This window comes from Lissotriton helveticus, chromosome 6, assembly GCF_964261635.1.
Source record: "Lissotriton helveticus chromosome 6, aLisHel1.1, whole genome shotgun sequence".
Taxonomy (NCBI): Eukaryota; Metazoa; Chordata; class Amphibia; order Caudata; family Salamandridae; genus Lissotriton; species Lissotriton helveticus.
In genome coordinates this window covers 1,962,241,115-1,962,260,974 of record NC_136067.1, presented here as the reverse complement: position 1 = coordinate 1,962,260,974, position 19,860 = coordinate 1,962,241,115, and the positions used below count along the sequence as shown (strand labels likewise).

General features: G+C 49.8%; 1 long non-coding RNA gene across 1 annotated transcript in view; it reads left to right on the top strand.

Moving 5' to 3' along the window:
* Nucleotides 1-2,583: 2,583 nt before the first annotated feature.
* The window catches only part of LOC144763936 (uncharacterized), a 110,622-nt gene continuing 93,345 nt past the window's right edge, over nt 2,584-19,860 (top strand). Inside the window, exon 1 of the long non-coding RNA XR_013596282.1 lies at nt 2,584-2,884. This is a non-coding gene — a long non-coding RNA (uncharacterized LOC144763936). The remainder of the gene's footprint in view (nt 2,885-19,860) is intronic.

Genomic DNA, 19,860 nt, shown 5'->3' with positions numbered 1-19,860 from the left:
GTTTGCAACTGATACAGAAGATCTGAATCATGCGGCAAGTTTGGAAAAAATGTAAATACTCAGAGAACGCGGCGGCCACACTATTGTGTTATTCCAGTGGTCCTGCCTATGAGCAAAGACTTGTAGTGTAATGGCCTTGATTTACTGACTGTGTTGTAAATCCATGGAACTGTCCCCCAGAAAAATATTTGGGCAAAAAATAACCTCAAAGTACTGATTCTGTATTACTGATAAAGTAAGGGTAAAAGTGGAGGCCATGCAAGGTCACTGAAGTCAGGAAGGAATGGGCAGTTCTGGACAGCATTGTCATTCTCCAGGTAGGAATTGCCATGCAGGGCAGTGCCAAGTAGTTGGGATGAAACAAGCATTTGCAATGCAATAGGTCTCTCATTTACGCGAATGGAAGCTATTGGCATTGTAAATGACAATGTCTTTGATTTATGTTTTAAAAACCAAAACATAAATAAAAGGCATTGTTATGTACAATGCCAATAGCTCAAACTTGCGTAAAGACCTATTGCATTGCAAATGCTTGTTGTCGACAGTGGCCTTGCTGTTATGGCTGGAGCAATGCCAACAAAAAAAGAATGATGGCCAGTCCACCATGGGACCGGTAGGAGTTTTTTAATTTTCAAAACTCGAAAGCAAGGCTTGTGTTTTGGAGAACAAAAACAGTGCCCCTGACACACTGTGACCTCCCCCCCCCCCCCCGCTATGATGGCCGCATCACTCAATGTCAGCTGATCACTGACGCTTTTCAATTAATGGGTCTCCATGTAACAGCATTGTGCATTCTGGGTACTGTAGCCTTGATTTGCTTCTATTGATTTAATTAGGCGCCCACCTGAAAACAATGATCAGTAGAATGAAATGCTAGGAGGGGAACAGTGTCGTGATGACATAGAATTAGATAGTCCCATTGTTTCCAACTTGTCTTTCTGTTTCCCCTGTCCGGTATTAGAGACACAAAACATAACAAGCTTAGGCAAATCCAGTAGGTCTAGTTCTTTTCAGCATTCTGAAACCACACGCAATATGTCTCTCACACACAAACCTACGTTACTGTTTTTCTTGCAAACATAATAGTGTCAAACACTCACATGAGATCATGAAGGTGGTGGTAGTAACGGTTGTAGCAGTGTTGGTGGTCGTAGTAGTGACGATGGCTGCAATAGTGGTAGTATATGGTAGGAGAAGGGGTGGTAGTAGTAGTCCTAATAGTGCTGATGGTGGTAGTAGAGGATTTATTGGTGATATTTATGGCTGTGCAGCAGTGGTGATGGAGGTTGTTGGAATGGTGATAGTTGGTAAAAGCAGTGCTGGTGAGTGCAATAGTGGTGGTAGTGTAGATGCAGCTAGTAGCAGAGGTGTTGGTGGTGACAGTAAGGGAGTTAGTAGTGGTAGTAGTCGTCATGGTGGCACTTGAAGTGATGGGGTAGCATGGAGGTACTGTTGGTGGTTAGTGGTGTTAGTAGTGCTGATTGTGGTTGTAGTGTGCATTGTGTTAGTGGTGGCAGAAGTAGTAGATGTGATGGTGTTATTAGGGGTGATGTTGGTAATGGTGGTGACAGTAATAGCATTATCAGCAGTTGGCGCGGTAGTGGTGGTAGTTATCTTAAAAAAATGGGAGGATTGGTTGTAGTGATGCAGGTTAATTCTTGGTGGATGATTAGATTGACTTACGGACCTGGAGAACCTCTTTAGAAGAGGTTAAAGGTATGATTTTTCTCACACCACAGCCTGCAAATGTACTACTCCGAGGATTCTGTTATGGCGGGCACCATTGGCAAGTTTGTGTTGGAGATGTGCAAGTCAGTCTCTTTCTCAAACACTCTGACCTTCTCCCCAATGGGACTGATAGCTATATCTAAGATGATAGTGCTGCTCCGTTTCCTATTTTTTTTTTCTGTACTGCCACCCATCATACACAGAGAAGTCTTTAAAGAGCTGTATGCCTTTTTACCAGATTTGGAGGCATATTTACAAGCCCCCATCACCACCGGAGCATAACTTTTTAGACGCTCTGGTGAGGTAGTGCCATTTTAAAGCACAGGCTAGACAGAGGTTGCGCTGTCAGGCAATCTATTGTATGTACTTTGTGGGGTCTGACTCCTCACACCACTTTGGATTGGCTTTTGTCTGTGTCATTCAAAAAGGGTAGCCTGCAAATGACTAATGGTTGGTGCATGCCCCACCTTTTCTCACAAGTTAATTCCCATGGTGTATAGCTGCAGGAACAAGCAGTGATACGCACGCTGCTTGAGTGTCTTTATCTTGTTATATATCTTTTGTGATATTTGTGCCAGAAGGAAGTGCCGCCAGGAGTGTACCATAACCCCCTTAAAAGGAAGCGCCATCACTTTTGCTTTACTGGATATGGTGAATATTGGTGGGGCACGTCGCTTTATGTTTAGACAGCGTGGGACTACGCAGACGTCTTTATATGCGCTAGTGTTGCTAGTGAGGGGCACATTGCTTCTTGGCTGACCACGTGTTGTCTGGTAAATACACATTGCAAATGTCACTGGCAGAACGTGCGTTAGCAAAGGCACATTACTTGTTCTTTCTTCATTTGGCGATGCTTACCGACGTGTTGGCGCTGCTAATACGGATTACACCATCCAATTTAAATAAACCTACTTGTCATGAATGCCTCTGCCTGGCTGCTGTTCCTTTATCATCTCCTTCTGCAACATGCACAGCTGTGGGAGCACAGGATAATACAAGCAGAGAATGCACGTGGAGCCCGGGCACGCGAGCAGAACCTCTCCAGTTCTGCTAACATCGGCTCCTCCTTTCACCCTCCTCATCGCTGGGGTCCCCAAAACTCCCTGGAACGTGTTTAGTATTCTATTCGTACCTGCTCTTCCCCTGGCTCTCACAGGTAAGAGATATTTTTGTATTTTAAAGAACTTGCCCCATGGTCTTGGCTTTTTACTGATGCATGTTTTAGATAGTACTTAAAATCAGCGCCACTTAAAATCAGCACTCACCTAGGGTGCAAGTGAACCCCACATTTCTAGATAACTGTTGTGGCATAGCGAAAGTGTGCTTCGCCCAGGATCACTCAAACTAGTGATGCCAGGATTAAAACTCGGATCTTTCTTCTCTCTACTAGACAGCAATGCTTGAATGCCATGTACCTGTTAACCAGTCATAAAATGTTTTTAAAATTACAAAACACAGTCCGAAATACCTTCTGAGAAAAAAACGAGTACTGGTACAACGTTGACGGGTTTGAAAATGGATGCGATAAAAATGTGTCAAAATAGATATAAATAGGAAACGCCCCAAAAATTAGCCAACTTAACCTAATGCTAGTCTTTAACCAATAACACATTGCACCCTAGGACTTGTAGTTCCGCTTTAACCTTTGTACATAAAAGCAATGCATGTGTGACACATTCAGCCAGTCCTTGCAGTTGGTTGCAAGTTGTTTTTTCGATTTCTTTTTTTTTTATCGCATTCTAAAAGCAAAACAGCGTTCACCAGAGTGCAACTTAATATAAGCTGTAGTACATACATCTTTACTCCTAAAACATATTCATTGATTGCTTGCTGCTTGTTTATAGTATTGTGTTAAGCATTTTCCACTTTGATGAAGTTGGCTCTCATTCATTTTGTTGCATGTGTCAGTTATTTTAAGGTTTTGAGCAGCTCATTGACACTCAAAATTACTATAACCATGAGCAATAAGGGTTTTCATATTATTAATAACCGAAGAGAAAAGCAGTAAAGGTCACTGACATCTGGCAGATCTCCTGGCAACACCAGGAGGGCATGCTCACAACTCGCCATCCCTTTTTCCCCTCACCAAAGCAACACTCAGCACCACCTCAACATCACTCAGCACCACCTCACTATCACTCAGCACCACCTTTATCTATAATCCATTCACCACTTCCTGCACTGGCAACACCAGGAGGGCATGCTCACAACTCGCCATCCCTTTTTCCCCTCACCAAAGCAACACTCAGCACCACCTCAACATCACTCAGCACCACCTCACTATCACTCAGCACCACCTTTATCTATAATCCATTCACCACTTCCTGCACAAACTACCTACCCCTCTCTAGCTATTCTGAGCAGCTCTCACCCCTATCTCTCAGCATGCCACATAATTCCACTACACAAATACACTACCCAGCACACAATTCCACATCTGACAATTCCAATTCAAACCACATAATTCCACTCCAAACCACATACATCCACTCAAAACCAAAACACATTGTCATTTACAATGCCAATAGCTCTAACTCTAATAAATGCAAGACCATTGCAAATGGTTGTTAATATTTACAAGATGGCGCTAAGCTACAAAACATGGCTTAACGCCACCTTGTAAATATGCCTCATTCTGCCGCAGTCCTCTAGACTGTATCATCAAACAGAGAAACCCGCTATTAAGCCCTTCTCTACCTTAATACCGGTGACTGAACCATCGGAGTACGCGCATGCGACTCCCTCCCGCCCCATCGTGTCTATACTTCAATCCCCCTTGGAGCCGCATTTGAAGCAGCCCCCGTTCCTTCGCCCAAGTCCCCCCCCCCCTGAATTTGCTGGCTAATATGGCTCTACCTAACAGGCATGAATTGAATGTCCTGATGATGATCCGCATATTTCCTCAATGGATCGAAACGCCGTAGACCCTTTTAAAACACCTTATACGCCCAAAATGTTTGATTACTACGCTGTAAAGGTGTTCCTCGCAAATTGTTCTCTTGACACTGTGTATTGTTTCTGTGTAACAAACCAAAAGCTTTGCCTGAGCCCCCTGTTGTTCTTTTCTCCCTTGATGCGTACTCTACTGGTTAAGTAGGACACAGGCTTGTGTCCTGTTGGACTTGGCCTATTTTCCCCCAATTTTTTTTCGCTTTTCGCCCCCCTAATTTAGGATGTCTCCCCCATGGTAGGAAAACTGTATAGGCCATGTGTGGTATGAGATGCCCTGTTTGCGATGAAAATGTAATGCAATGGTGTGAGCATTTGTCAATTCCCCATCAAGAAAATGTACCCTGGTGAACTGCTATTTTTAAAATGGATGCCATGGCTAGGTATTGTGCCACCTGACTGCTGTAGGTTAGTGGTCTAGTTGTCTGGTACCCAGCCATCCCAGCATTTGGGGGGAAAGCGTGGCACCCAGGGTACTCTACTCCTCCCCCTGAGCCAGTTTGCCAGAGAATTCCAGAAACTTCTGGCACTGTCTGGGAGGTGGGGTGAGGGGGATATAAATAAGGGGGATGTGCCACCATGTGCTGAGACAGAGCAGGGACAGGAACGTGAGGGGACCTGCTGTCAGGGGATACCACCACTTGGGCCTGTGTGCTGGACCCTGCACCCATCTAGAACCCCTCTGATGTCCCCAGGGCTAGTGGAAGCCCCACTGCAGGAGTTCAGGCTGCTGTGTAGGAGGAGGGCCACGCTACAGTGGAGGATGGTGAAAGCCTACCGCCCTGTTTTGATGAGTCCCCACTAACTGTTGACCTGGGCCTGTAGTGCCTGCTGCTCTGCCACCCGGCCCCCTGGAGAAGGAGGGCCCCCTAGGTCCCTGAGACTGGTGGGACCTGGCGCCACCCAAGCGCTGCGCCTGAAGAGGAAAGCGCTATATTGGGGCTGGACTGGATCCCCCCCCCCAAGAGGTGAGGAGCTTACCTTGGGGCCCCGGAGGCTTGCTGTGGGACTGTCTACCCCCCCTAAGTGATATAACCTTGGAGCGCTGTGCCTACAAAGCGCTGTGTGCTGGAAGCGCTGTACTAAGAGGAACTGTGCCTGCGAAGCACTGCCTGGCCTAAGAGAACTGCTGTCTCCAAAGCGCTAGCCTTTTCAAAGCGCTGTCTGTATAACCGGCTCTGCGCCTTCGAAGCGCTACAGCGCAAGAAGCTGCCCCTGGTGCTAATTTAAGTAAAAGGAGGTGCCTACCCTGCGTTTCGGCACCTTTATGCAGATTTACCTTAAGGCGGGAGCCTACCCAGCACCGCAGATTGCCGCCAACTTACCGCCGCTGCCCAGAAGAATTGTCAGCCTGGGAGCACTCTCTGCTATCACAGCCGCGGCCCAGGAGACTGGAGAGTAGTGGCGCGGACTCCGGTGCGCTGAGGGGAGAAGAGGCGCCACTGGAGATCGCTGCTGCGGCCCCGTGGGAAGGGGAGGACCGCAGCAGTATTCGCGAAAGGCCGCACCAGGCCCCGGAGCGTTCTCCGAGGCCAGCGTCATTGGCCATGTCTGTGGGCAGGCGCGGCCCCTTTGGTCACTGTGGCCGCGCTCACTGAAAGCCACCACCTTAATGGCTCTTGGGCCCAGCCCTTTAAAGCGGCGGCGCCATTGGCAGAGGCTGCCGCGCCCCCGCCAGAGCCGCGCAGGGATTGGCTGCCAGCCCGGAAGGCACCCAGGAGACCCGGACGAGGAGTGGAGCGTGGCCAACCACGGAGAAGGCCGTCTGGAAGGTGCTGCTGCTGGCGGGGCTTCTCCGTGGAAGAGGAGAGCCCCGCACGCCCAGAGGAGGGTAGGAGACGCCCAGAGGCCGCCCCCGCTGGTCCCTGCACAGAACCTAGACCCCAGGAGAGCCCGGTGAGTAGGGCTGTGAGTGGGGACTGCTGGAGGCCTTCAACGAAGCTAGGGGGGTGGAGAGCCCAATTGGGCACACTGTCGGTGCTCGCCCCCCCCTTGCGCCAGTGTAACTTTACGGCTGCCCCACCTGGGAGTGGGCAGCTGCCACGAGTAGCTTCCTGTGTGTGTGGGGCCCGGAGGGGCTCCAGCGGGACCCGGAACTAATCTAGCTGGACACCACTGCCCGGCTGGACAGTGGGCAGTGGCAACGATTGGGCCACATAGTGTTGGGGCGTGTGAGGCCTAGAGGGGGAAGGAAAGGTTAGTATATGTAAGAACTGGGACCTCCAGTTCTCCGGGGGGTAGCTTGGCTCAAGCAGGAAGGCAACCAGGGGCTTACGTGTAAAGTAGCTACATAACACTCATCCACTGAGACAAGAAGTGTGCGCAATGATGGAGACCACACTAGTAGTTTTGAGTAAAATCAACAGCTTTTTATATGAATAAGATCAGGCAATCAATTCATCAACATTTCCTAAGATATTTCATTTAAGCATTTTCATTATAGGAGCAAAGTTAGCAATTCATTAAAATAACATAGCCTGTCGTATTAACCTTTTCATTGCATAAAGGGAGTACTTCATTAATCATGGACCAGTCTTTCAGGCAATAAGAATGAGCACTACCTCCTATAAGAATAAGCAGTTCATTAAAGGTAATTCATTGCATTGAGGCTTACAACTCCCTTATGCAGGGCTAAACCACTTCTGGATAATCAACAGGTCATTTAGGCAAATTAATTAGGTGCAAGCCTATCATCAGGCCTAAGCAGTCTCTGGACAGGGGATGGCAGGCTGGCATTGCAACAATGTATGGGGATCCAGCCAGCTCCTGGCAACTAGGGTGCCACACTAAAAGACCACACTGCAGTTGCAGGGGCCAGTGGCAGCCATGTTTGGAGTAGAGAGCACCTGCACCCTAACGTGGATTAGCCATAAAAAGGTGCCCGGAGACCTAAGGGCCAACAAAAAGAAGGTGAAAAAAATGAGGCAAGGGCAAAAATAGGGAAAGACCACCCTAGGGCTGACCGGTCTAACAGTATAGGTCTCCTGAACTGGGCTGAAGAGCGGCTTATAGCTGGTTGTGTGGTGCCTAGGGAGGACCCGCTGGAGTTATATAAATGTGTTGATGTTTCCCCTAAGGTGCGCCCTGAGGTAATGCCTGAGGCCCTGCACCCTGTGACGGCTGGCAGAAGGTGCTAATTCATGCTGTAGGCCTGACCACTGTGTTTCTGGCCAAATGTGTTCTGCCTATACTATGGTGCCTGATGTTTTCCTGAGGTTAGGCCCACTGTTGATAAGTTCTAGGCCATTGTGATGCGCACTGGGTTTCCTGCCCCATGATGTAGGCCTATGCCAGATGTTAATGCTAATGCTGGGTGCTTCATGTTCCTTTTTGCAGGAGACGCTGATGCAGGTCCTACTGTGTGTTATACCTACCGTTTGATTTTATGCGTACTGTCTTCTGTTATATGCCTGCTGCATAAGGTTATGCCAAGAGTTAATGCCTATGTCTTCCTTGCATGCTTGATCCTAATGGACTTACCTTTTTCTGCTTTTTCCCATTTCCCCTGTAAATAATCGCCCTGGTATACATTGCCCTGGCACCAGTTGGCGCCCCATTGTGATTACTGTTCTTTACTTTTGCATCCTTAGTACAATACTAAAGTTATTCTTTTCCATCCAAAGTGGTGTTGTGTCTCTTTTGTGGTGTGCCTGATGTGTCGTCTGTGCGAACTGCGTGGATGCTTCACACATGTCCCCAGGAGTTTGGCCTGCCCGCTCTGCTTCATGCTACCCCCCGTAGAATTGGCTACCCCATTTCTAACATGTCCCATTTTATGTGTTACTGTTTAACTACTGTTTAATTAACTATGAGTAAATATTAGGCCTCTGTCCGGCTGAACATGTCCACTAAATATAGCAACGATTGAGTCTATATTCATTACTTAGTCTCCTATTTTCGCACTTTTCTAGGGACCCCTGTTTAAAATAATTGATTCCCAAGGTCCCTGGTCGACTTTTCTTGGGTCCCCTTGTTGTTCTATAATATGCAGTCCGCTGTGGCACAGAGATTTGTAATGGGTGTTGCTGTGGGCGTTCCACCGCAAAAGCCATTACTTTTTGAGGCTGCCCCAGATTTACAAGGAGGTGTAAAACTGATACAGCACCAAAAACGAACTCAATGCAATAGCTCAATGAGGAGAAATAGTTTTATATCTTCTAGTTTTTTGCTTTTTCCCTGTGTGCTGCATTCTGCAGCACACACAGTAAGAGCAACACTCCATTAATGATTGTTTATGTGCAGCAAGGTGTCCCAACCTGCTCATAGACAATCATTTAATAGTTATGATTTGTTACTTCTAGGTGTGCTGCAGAATGCACCACACATAGAAGTAACACGTAGCCATTATGGGTTGTTTTTGTGCAGGAAGTGACACTTTCCTGCACACAAACAATCATTCCATGTAACCCAGGTGCCCTTGCACTATGGTGCAAGGGTGCCTGCGATGACGTAGGAAGCTAATTTTCACTCTAGGGAAAACACAGTAAATAAATACGGTGCACGTGGTGCTGCCAAACTTGGCATTGCTCTTGGTTCCAATATTTTCTAGTAAATATGCCCCATGTGGTCTTTGGTGCAGGCAGAAAAAGAGTTTCTTAGAGGAAGTGCAGCTGGTAAATTACTAGAGGTTGGCTGAGAGCGCATACCTGTAAAAAGTACTACTTGAAGACCTAGATGCAGTGGTCCTTGAGATCCTTTAGAGACCGTGAAAATGCAGAGGGCTGTTAGCCTGTAGCCAGACTCACTGCAAACTCACTATATAAGGCAATACTGATGGGCATGTCCTGTTTTTCTCATCTGTCTGGGTGACAGATGAGAAAAACCAAGAGATTGGTGGTGTTAGGGTTGGAAAGGTCTTTAAGGTGTATATTGAGGTCACCGAACACAATGGAGTTGAGTACAAGGGTGGCGATCATTTCTGCAATGGAGTTTCAGAATTCGAATCTCAGTCCTGGTGGTCATTAGAGCAGAGCTCCTCCCAGGGTTGTGTTGATGGAGATGCTGAATTTTAAGGCCAGGTGTTCCAGTTTTCGTCATGAATTGGCTTTGGTTAAGATGCAGCGGATTTGTTCCTTAAAGGTAATTGTGATTCCTCCTCTGGGTTTGTTGGTCCTGTATTGTCTGGTGGTCTTGAATCCGGGGAGTGAGGGGTACGTCTGCGTTAGATCGTGTAGAAGGTCCCAGATTTTGATGGTTGCTCGGTTAGGGAGCAAGAGTTGAGCAGGGCATAGATTAGTGGGGGTGGTGCATGTCAGTGTTGATGGTTCCCAGAGAGCAAGCTTTAAGAGGGGGTGACCAGTGCAAGTGGTGTCATAGAAGAAGTGCCAGGAGATGCAGGAGAATGCACCTTTGGTTTTTGACCGGCTGTCCAGCAGCACTGTGGAGAAATGTGTTCCGGGCTTGGAGGAGGGTGGCGAGGTAGCCTCTCAGCTGCCTTAGGATTGTGGAAGGCTAGGGGTAACAGCACTGGGCAGGGGCCAGACGTGGATGTGCACCCACTATGTGTCAGCGCTGCGTCTGCCACTAAGAACAAGCATTGGCATTGCCAATAGGTCTCGCCTTTGGGACCTTATAAGTGTTTAGTTATCCAGCACAATATCCTTGGTGCAACAACATCAAGTGTTGCATGGCTAAACATTCATAAGGTCCCAAAAGTGAGACCTATTTACTATGCCAATGCTTGTTATTTCAGGCGACAGGCAGTAATTACTGTCTAAAGACTTCATTGCCTCAGTTCTTCAAATAAGCACTGACAAATCAATAGTCGTGTCTTTTTGTAAAGAGAAGTGTTTGCAAATGGTTGAGTGATTTGTTTATGTGTGGTCCCCAGGTGTATTACAAAGAAAATTCCATAATGAAGTAACATTTAAGGATACAACAATATGGAAGATGGGAGTAGGTCTCCTTTCCTGCACAGGCTTCAATAGCACAGTTAAGCGGTCTCTCCAAAGAGTAATGTTATGAAAAGGAGTCAGAAACATGAAGTGGGGATTTTACAATCCTTACACGGCAAAATATTGCACAATTAATACTTTTGGCAAATGGACTGTATTATATTTGTTTCTTGAAGAACATTTTTGAGCATTTGCTTTTCTACTTTGTTGAAAAAACTGTAAATTTGAAATGTTATAATGACAGAAAAGTAAAAAAAAGCACATGGAAGGGTCATAAGTGGATAACACCTTGAATTTATAGCTAGTTTAGGCATCCAAACAGCAAGAATATTTTAAACAAAAAGCCATAAACCATCAATTAAAATGCTGTTGTGTCATCAGCATTAATATATCAACAAGCATTCATTGGCTCTAGCCTAACACAACGACTACTTGAGTTCAATCACCACAGCCTATAGGGAACAAAAATGAAACAATGTACTGCATCTGGTTTCTGAAAGCCAGCAAGTAGCTGACTACATCCCTGAGAGGGAGGGTGTTCTCCTTAAAGGGTGGCTATAGAGGAGCTCAAATGGGCTAAACCGAACCCCTTCTGTGGTCAAACAGCAGGCCTGGTAAGAGGACATCCCACATCGGCCTCATGGGCTCATGCAGGCCCATAATCATCCCTTTTAGTGGCTTGTTGAAACTCTAAACAAGCCTATTGATCTGAGGGTTATAGGATGGGGCACGGATGTGCCCCATCCGTGTACGCTCACCTACTAGCACTATAGGGGGTGGGTGGCTTTTATTTAAATGTGCGCCTGACTGTCTCTGTGCATGCACTATCACATATCCACAGCCTGCCGTGCAGCATTTTCCAGTGCCTCCTGGTGTCTGACATCTAACATAGCTGGAATCCATTGAACTCGCAATCCTCCTCAACACCCACCTGGAGCAGCCATTGAACTCATGACGCATAAAGATCAAATGTCATTGGCTGTCCACGGTGTCAGGCACAGGCCCCTGGAGGATGTCTCATAGGCCTGATATGAGTCTAAATTGTCATGGGTCGTGTCTAAGTCCTAATCTTTCAAGTCTGATGACTGCAGACTGCCATGTTAGTACGCTACATCCATAGCCATAGCTTACTGCAGCCTCCCCTAGGTCTATCTCTGCTATGATGTCTGCTCCTTTGTTGGCAAGCTGGACGGTGTCATCCATCCAAAGAAAAAAGGGGGTGGCATTGCCTGTATCTACCGCTCCAACCTCCTTGTTATGGAACTGCCGGTGGACACCACAGACTCCTGCGAATACCTCGCACTCGCCATCTCCAACAACACCTCACAGCTGTTCAAACTTTACATCTTTTACCAACCCCTGGCAAGAACGACACCTTTACAGACCTCCTCATGGAAATCATCACAGCCAAGGTGTCACCAAACTCTAACGACATTTTCCTTGGTGACTTTAACTTGCATTGGAACGATCCTGAGGACTCTCCGGTCAATGCCATCAGAGACTTCTTGGCCGATCAAGCCCTTACCAAAGCCTGCTCCCTCCCTACTCATTCGAAAGGTGCCACCCTAGACTGGATCATTGCTAAGGAATCAGCGGTCAAACTTATCTCCATTGATCCTTGTGATTGGTCTGATCACCACGCCATCACCTTCCACCTGCCCAGCACCCACAAATCATGGACACCTTAACCTGTGATTCCCAAACGATGGGTGAGGGACACCAAGAACCTCGACCACGAGAAACTGGCAGCGCGTTGTGAGTCTGACGCCCCGCTCCCACAGTGTACATCAGTCGCCAACCTAGCGGACCATTACTCCTCCACCATATCCGACATTCTCGATGACCTGGCACCTCTAAAATTAAAAAGAAATTAAATCAAAGACCGAAATCCCTGGTTCAGCGGATCCCTCAACAAGGAGGAGAGATCCCTTCGACAGACGGAACAAATCTGGAAACAACACCCATCTGCAGCACATCTAAAACTTCTTCGACAGGCCAGAAATGCCTACAGTAAGGTAATCCTTAACACTAAAAAATTATTCTTCAGAACTGAACTGGAGAACGCCAAAAATCGACCTCTCAAGCTGTTCGACTTGGTCAAACACCAATCCAACAAACTAGTGGAAACCGCCAAAGAAACACCTAAACCCCTAATATCAAGCGAGGAATTCTCTTCCTTCTTCTGTGACAAAATCTCTGACCTAGGAAATGAACTTAAATCCGCAACCCACCACAAAAATCAAAATCAGCCAGCTCCACCTCTTCTCTTCCCCCCAAACCTCACCCAAAAACCTAGAGCACTGGTCCAACTTTAAAATCTATGACGATCACTCTATCTCGAGAATTCTTGCCTCCTTGAAATCGAACAATACCTTTAATGATCCTCTCCCCTCTAACTGCCTAGCTGCCGCCTCTCAGGCTATCATCCCTTCCTACACCGCAAAAATCAACCCCTCCCTCCTACAGGGCTCAATTCCTGATTCGCTCAAGGCTGGCCAAGTTGTCGCCATCCTAAAAAAAAACCACACTGGACCCTGTCTCCGCTGAGAACTATAGACCCATATCCAACATCCCACTCCTTGCCAAAGTTCTGGAAACATGTGCGCAACAGCTGCTAAGCCTACACATCGACAACTTTTACTTGCTAGATGACTTCCAATCAGATTTCAGACCTAGACACAGCACGGAAACCACCCTCCTTCACATTGTGGATGACGCCCTTCAAGCCCTAGACCGTGGCAAAACCTGTCTCCTAATCCTAGACCTTTCCTCCACCTTTGATCTGGTTAACCACGAAATTCTCCTAGAATACTTCAAACTCAGGATGGGATTGGATGGCACCATCCTTGAATGGTTTAGATCCTTCTTCCAAAACCGCTCATAGAGAGTCCTCATCAACGGTGATCTATCCGCCCCCTCTCCGGTTTCTGTTGGAGTCTCCCAAGGATCAACCCTCTCCCCCACCCTCTTCAACCTTTACCTTAAACCTCTCACTGAGGTGCTTTGTGCCGCCAACATCTCCTACCTTATGTACGCCGATGATACACAGGGCTACATAAAAATCTCTCTCCCTGAGGACATTCTCTCCCTAAACGAGGCCTGAAGCTGACAGTCCAATGGCTCACCACCAACCAGCTTAAACTCAACGCAAATAAAACTGAATTTCTTCTGATCTCCCCACTCAAACCCAATCCAGACATCCAGGGATGGATCAAGACCATCACAGCACTAAACTGCCCTCCTACCATTGTTCACTTGGCGAAATCCCTTGGAATAGCCCTTGACGGCAGCCTGAATATGCATGGCCATATAAACTCGATGGCCAAAAAGGCTAGATTCCACCTGAGCTACCTAAGAAACATAAAACCCTTCCTCGATGTGTCCAACCTTAAAACGGCAACCCAGGTCCTAGTCATTTCCAGACTTGAATATGGATGCTCTACTCTTGCAAGGCTACCCAAAAACTCTCTGGCCCCATTGAAAGCCTGCCTCAACACCGCCGCCAGACTCCTAACGGGCTTAAATACATTTGACCATATCTCTCCCCACCTCAAAACTCTGAACTGGCTTCCCCTAAAGGCCAGAATACTATTTAAACTGGCATGCATTACTCACAAAGCTCTGTACTTGAATTCCCCTACAAAGCGATCTGATACCCTCACAGGTCTGTTTCGCGCTCTATAAAATAAAATTATATAAATAAATAATAAACTTGTGTGTCTCCTCGATAACGCTCAATCCAGTTCCAGACCTTCCGTAGGATCATCAAAAAGAGCGAGTAATCTTCCACTGTCAGTTTAAGTCGGGCCAAAAACAAAAGCATATAGCAAAGACCCAAGTCTCTGAATGCTCTTATGGCTTCCAAAAATGAGGCATGCTGTTATTGCACAACCATGGTGTTGTAGTGGAATATGAACACTGGGCTATTTTCAACCTGCAGCAGGCCCAAAGAACAACCTCAATGGAGTAGGGCATCCCTATCCCTGTAATATAGCCTGGCCACCACAGGACTCGGGAGCTCCTGGCAGAAGGGGTTGCACCAGCACTATGTGATCGCTCAAGCTCAGAAGAATTGGAGAGGTCGGGGGGGCAATGTGTCTTGTATCCAGCATTCCAGGTAGGTTACTGTGTCTTTGCCCTAAATACCATCAAGGAGGCCCTCTACCTGCATATTATTGCATGAGCTCCTGACCTCTGTGTCCTCCGCTGTCTTGTCCAGGAAAGTGACTTTATCTGTGAGGGTTGCCACTTGGATTTCAAATCGTCCACCAGCTGTCATACACTCGTTAAGATGATATCGCTGAACTTCAATCCATTTGCCAGCTTCAGATGTTTGTCGTGGAAGATGTTTAGATTAGCTGCCGCATAGCCTTTCTTTTTTTCCAGGACCTCTCTAGTGGCCTTGATGGCTTCCAGGATGCGGTCCAACCTGTCTGGGGCCTCCACTCAGTCTTGCCCACTGACATTTGTTTGCCGTACCTCATCTGTTTAGGGCCGGGAGGTGTCTTGGCTAGATTCGGAGCCCCCTACATTGTCCTTCATGGACCTGGTATGGCCCCTTGCTGAGTAACTGCAATGTCACTGGGGAAGAGTTCTGCGCAGCGAAGAGCTGCTCCACTTCCACGCCGAGTGCTCCCAGTTGGGAATGATGGCCGCACCATCTGCTCGGGTGCGAGAAGAAAGGATTAGTGGGAAGAGAGGGGCACTTCCCTTCCTTCAGGTGAGAGATCTGCAGCTGTATGATCAATCAATCAATCAATCATGCCATTTGTATAGCGCACTACTCACCCGGGAGGGTCTCAAGGCGCTTGGGGGGAGGGGTATGCTACTGCTCGAACAGCCAGGTCTTGAGTTGTTTCCTGAAGGCGAGATGGTCCTGGGTCAGCCGAAGGTGGATGGGGAGGGAGTTCCAAGTCTTGGCAGCCAGGTAAGAGAAGGATCTTCCTCCGGCGGTGGCTCTTCGGATGCGTGGTACGGCTGCGAGGGCGAGGCTGGTGGACCGTAGCTGGCGGGTGGGCGTGTAGAAGGTCAGGCGGTCGTTGAGGTACTTGGGGCCCAGGTCGTGGAGAGACTTGTGTGCGTGGGTGAGGAGCCGGAACGTGATCCTCTTGTCGACGGGGAGCCAGTGCAGGTTCCTCAGGTGGCTGGAGATGTGGCTGCGTCGGGGGACATCCAGGATGAGTCGGGCGGAGGCGTTCTGGATGCGCTGGAGTCTTTTCTGTAGCTTGGCTGTGGTTCCGGCGTAGAGGGCGTTTCCGTAGTCCAGTCAGCTGGTGACGAGTGCCTGGGTGACAGTCTTCCTGGTCTCGGTCGGGATCCAGCGGAAGATCTTGCGAAGCATACGCAGGGTGTTGAAGCACGATGAGGAGACGGCGTTGACTTGTCTGGTCATCGAGAGGGAGGGGTCCAGGATGAAGCCCAGGTTGCGTGCGTGCGTGGTCGGTTGGCTTGAGTGCGGTGCCCAGGGCTGGGGGCCACCAGGAGTCGTCCCAGGCGGAGGGCGAAGATCCCAGGATGAGGACTTCCGTCTTGTCCGAGTTCAGTTTCAGGCGGCTCTCCTTCATCCACTCGGCGACGTCTTTCATCCCTTCGTGTAGGCAGGTTCTGGCGGTGTCGGGGTCTCTGGTGAGGGAGAGGATCAGCTGGGTGTCGTCGGCATAAGAGATGATGTTGAGGTTGTGCTGGCGTGCGATGGCTGCGAGAGGTTTCATGTAGATGTTGAAGAGGGTGAGGCTGAGTGAGGATCCTTGCGGGACGCCGCAGATGACTTCGGTGGCCTCGGAGCGAAACGGGAGGAGGCGGACTCTTTGTGTTCTACCGGCGAGGAACGAGATGATCCACTCCAGTGCCTTCTCTTGGACACCGATGTTGCTGAGGCGCTGGACTAGGGTGCGGTGGCAGACCGTGTTGAACGCAGCGGAGAGGTCCAGGAGGATGAGGGCCACTGTTTCCCCCTTCTCGAGCAGGGTCCGGATGTCGTCGGTGGCTGCAATGAGGGCGGTCTCGGTGCTGTGGTTGGCTCTGAAGCCGGACTGCGAGGGGTCGAGGGATCCGTTCGTCTCGAGGAAGGCGGTCAGCTGTCGGTTGACGATCTTCTCGCTGACTTTAGCAGGAAAAGGGAGGAGCGAGATGGGGCGGAAGTTTTTGAGATCGGTGGGGTCCGCTGTAGGTTTCTTCAGGAGGGCGCTGATCTCGGCGTGCTTCCAGCTCTCCGGGAAGGTGCCGGTGTTGAAGGAGGCGTTGATGATGATCCGGAGTTGAGGTGCGATGATGGAGTCGGCCTTGTTGAAGACGTGGTGTGGGCAGGGGTCGGTCGGTGATCCGGAGTGGATGGTGTTCATCGTGCGGGCTGTGTCTTCGGTGGTCACCGTGGTCCAGGTGCGAAGGGTGGCGGTGGGGGCGTTGGTTCGACGGTTGGGTGCGTGGGTGGGGCGCCGAAGCTGTTGTGGATGTCGGCGATCTTGCGGTGGAAGAACGAGGCGAGGGAGTCGCAGAGGTCTTGTGACGGAGTGATGTCGTTGGTGCCGGTGCTGGGGTTGGAGAACTCCTTGACGATAGTGAAGAGCTCTTTGCTGTCGTGGGCGTTGTTGTCCAGTCGTTCCTTCAGGGATTTCTTCTTGGTGGTGCGGATGAGCTGGTGGTGCTTGCGGGTAGCGTGTTTGAGGGCGGTCATGTTGTCGGTGGTCCGGTCGAGGAGCCAGGCTTTCTCGAGGGTGCGGCAGGTCTTCTTGGAGTCCTTGAGGTCGTCGGTGAACCAGGGGGCCTTCTTGCTTCTGGGCTGCTGGGAGGGTTCTTTAGTGGCGCGAGGTCGTCGGCGCAGGCGGTCAGCCACTGTGTGAAGTTGCGGGCTGCTTTGTTGGGGTCTGTTGTGTTGGCGGGTGGGCTCTGGCTGAGGGAGGTGGTGAGCTGGTCTGCGGTGATCTTGCTCCAATTCCTGTGAGGTACCTGTTGCGGGTGGTGGTGGGTCGTGGATCTTTTGAAGCTGAAGTGGACGCAGCTGTGGTCGGTCCAGTGGAGTCCGGTGGCGTGGCTGAAGGTGATGTACTTGCTGGAAGAGAAGACGGGATCAAGCGTGTGGCCGGCGTAGTGGGTGGGGGTGTTGACCAGTTGCTTGAGTCCGAGGTTGGCGAGGTTTTCCAGCAGGGCGGTGGTGTTGCGGTCCTTGTTGTTCTCCAGGTGGAAGTTGAGGTCCCCGAGGAGGATGTAGTCAGTGGAGGGGAGGGCGTGCGGGCTGATGAAGTCTGTGATGTCTTCGCTGAATTGTGTGCGTGGTCCCGGGGGTCTGTAGACGAGGGTGCCTCTGAGGGTCATCTTAGGGTCGGTGTGAATCTGGAAGTGGAGATGTTCGGCTGCGGTGAAGGAGTCGTTGGCGTCGGTCGTGATGCGGATGGTGTTCCTGTGGACGATGGCGATGCCACCTCCGGTCTGGTTGATGCGGTCCCTCCTGATGATCTTGTACCCGTCCGGGATGGCGATGGCGATGTCGGGTGCAGAGGAGGCGTTCATCCAGGTTTCCGTGAGGAAGGCGACGTCCGGTGATGTAGCGTCGAGGAGGTTCCAGAGTTCCACGGCGTGTCTGTGGACAGAGCGGGTGTTGATCAGGATGCACTTGAGGTGGTTGCTGCTGGTGTTTGTCTTGGCGGGTGCGGGGCAGGTTCGGAGGCAGGTGAACTTGCAGGTGAAGAGTCCGTGGGTGCGTCTCGGGGTGGCTCGGCAGCAGGCGTGGGTCCGGCCGGCATTGAGTGCGTTGAGAGTGGCGGCGTCGTAGGTCAGTCGGGTCGTCTTGCCTCGGCGGGGAGGGCCAGGGGTCCTGGCATTGGGCGCGGGCCAGGCGCGGACGGGCGCAGACTGGCTTACCTTTGGCGCACCTTCGGCGCTCAATCGGCGCTCCCGCAGCGCGCGTCCGCTGCGCGGTCGCTCTGGGGGCGTCATAAGTAAGGAGCCGGGAGAGAGGAGCAGCTGGGTGGCGGGAGCGGGGCGGCGAATGGAATCACAGGGGGGCGGGCCGCAGGGAGGCAGCGGCAGGAAATTCCAAGAAGCAGCGGGCAGCGGGAAATTCCCAGGAGCAGTGGGCAGCGAGCGAAGGAATCTGCAGGCAGGAGGCGGCAAAGGCAGGCAGGAGCGGCAGCAATGAGTGGGGCGACCAAGCCCTGTGGAGGGCTGAGCGGTCGAGAACCCCCAGGGTCCGCTATTGTGCCCCAATCAGTCAATCTGTGGCTAGGGCTCTCTTTCGTGGGGTCAAGCACCCTCTAGGGTGTACGAGTGAGTGGGTTCCCCTGTTCCTCTTTCTGGGGAGCTGGGGCCACCCACTTTCAATGCAAGCACCACCAGTGAATCTCCTACCCTGGCGGATGCTTCGAAGCTTCTTGGTCTGCAGTTAGAGCTGGGTGGCCTATGCGGGCCAGACTGTACGCTCGCTTTGGAAAGTGTGCCTCTGCCAGCCACAAACGTCCGTCGGCAGTCCTGGGGCCCTGCCAACCTCAGTAGGATCAGCAAGAATTGCACTGTCCTCTGCATGCTATACTTTGCAGTCTTGTTTGTATAGGGGTCCTGCAATGGTCCGTTGTGGCCACCGCTGTGCTCCGGCCCGGTGCATGCAGCCTCTACAGTTGGGGCATTTTTGCCTGCTCTGCCATCCAAGGAGCTAGCCAATGGTCCCACAGGGGTAGTTGGTCACCTGGCCTAAGCTGGGGACGTCGATGGACCCTGATCACGTCAGGGTCTCTGGAGGTGGTGTGCTTGCTACGGGAACATTCTAGACTGCAGCCAAATTCCAGAACAGTAATCTGAATTCAATGTACAGGAAACAAATAACAAGAATAGGCAGGGTGGCCAGCCGCAATCAAAGACGTCTGTGCTCGAAAGTTGTACAACTTTCGAGCACAGACGTCTTTAATTGCGGCTGGCCACCTTCTTGTTGTTTTTGTTTCCTGTACATCGAATTCAGATTACTATTGACACTATATTTATTTGTGTCGGTGAACTTATTTTTGTGTTAGTGGGATACAATTTAACCACAAATATTGAATTGTGAACCCTGAAGAAGTCTCGACAGAGACGAAACACGTTGAGTAAAATAATCCGTTTGTGATCATTGGATTTTAAACGTCTGAATATATTAAATCAATAAAGAACATTTATTTAGACTACAAGTGAATTTTGGACCTGCTTCTTCTACTATTTGCCATGGACATGTTGTGCTTCAGTGAACTATAATGTGATTTTCCAAATGATGGGTGCTAATTCCATTTTTTGTCTTTGATTGTATTTGGGTTTTACCCCATAGGAA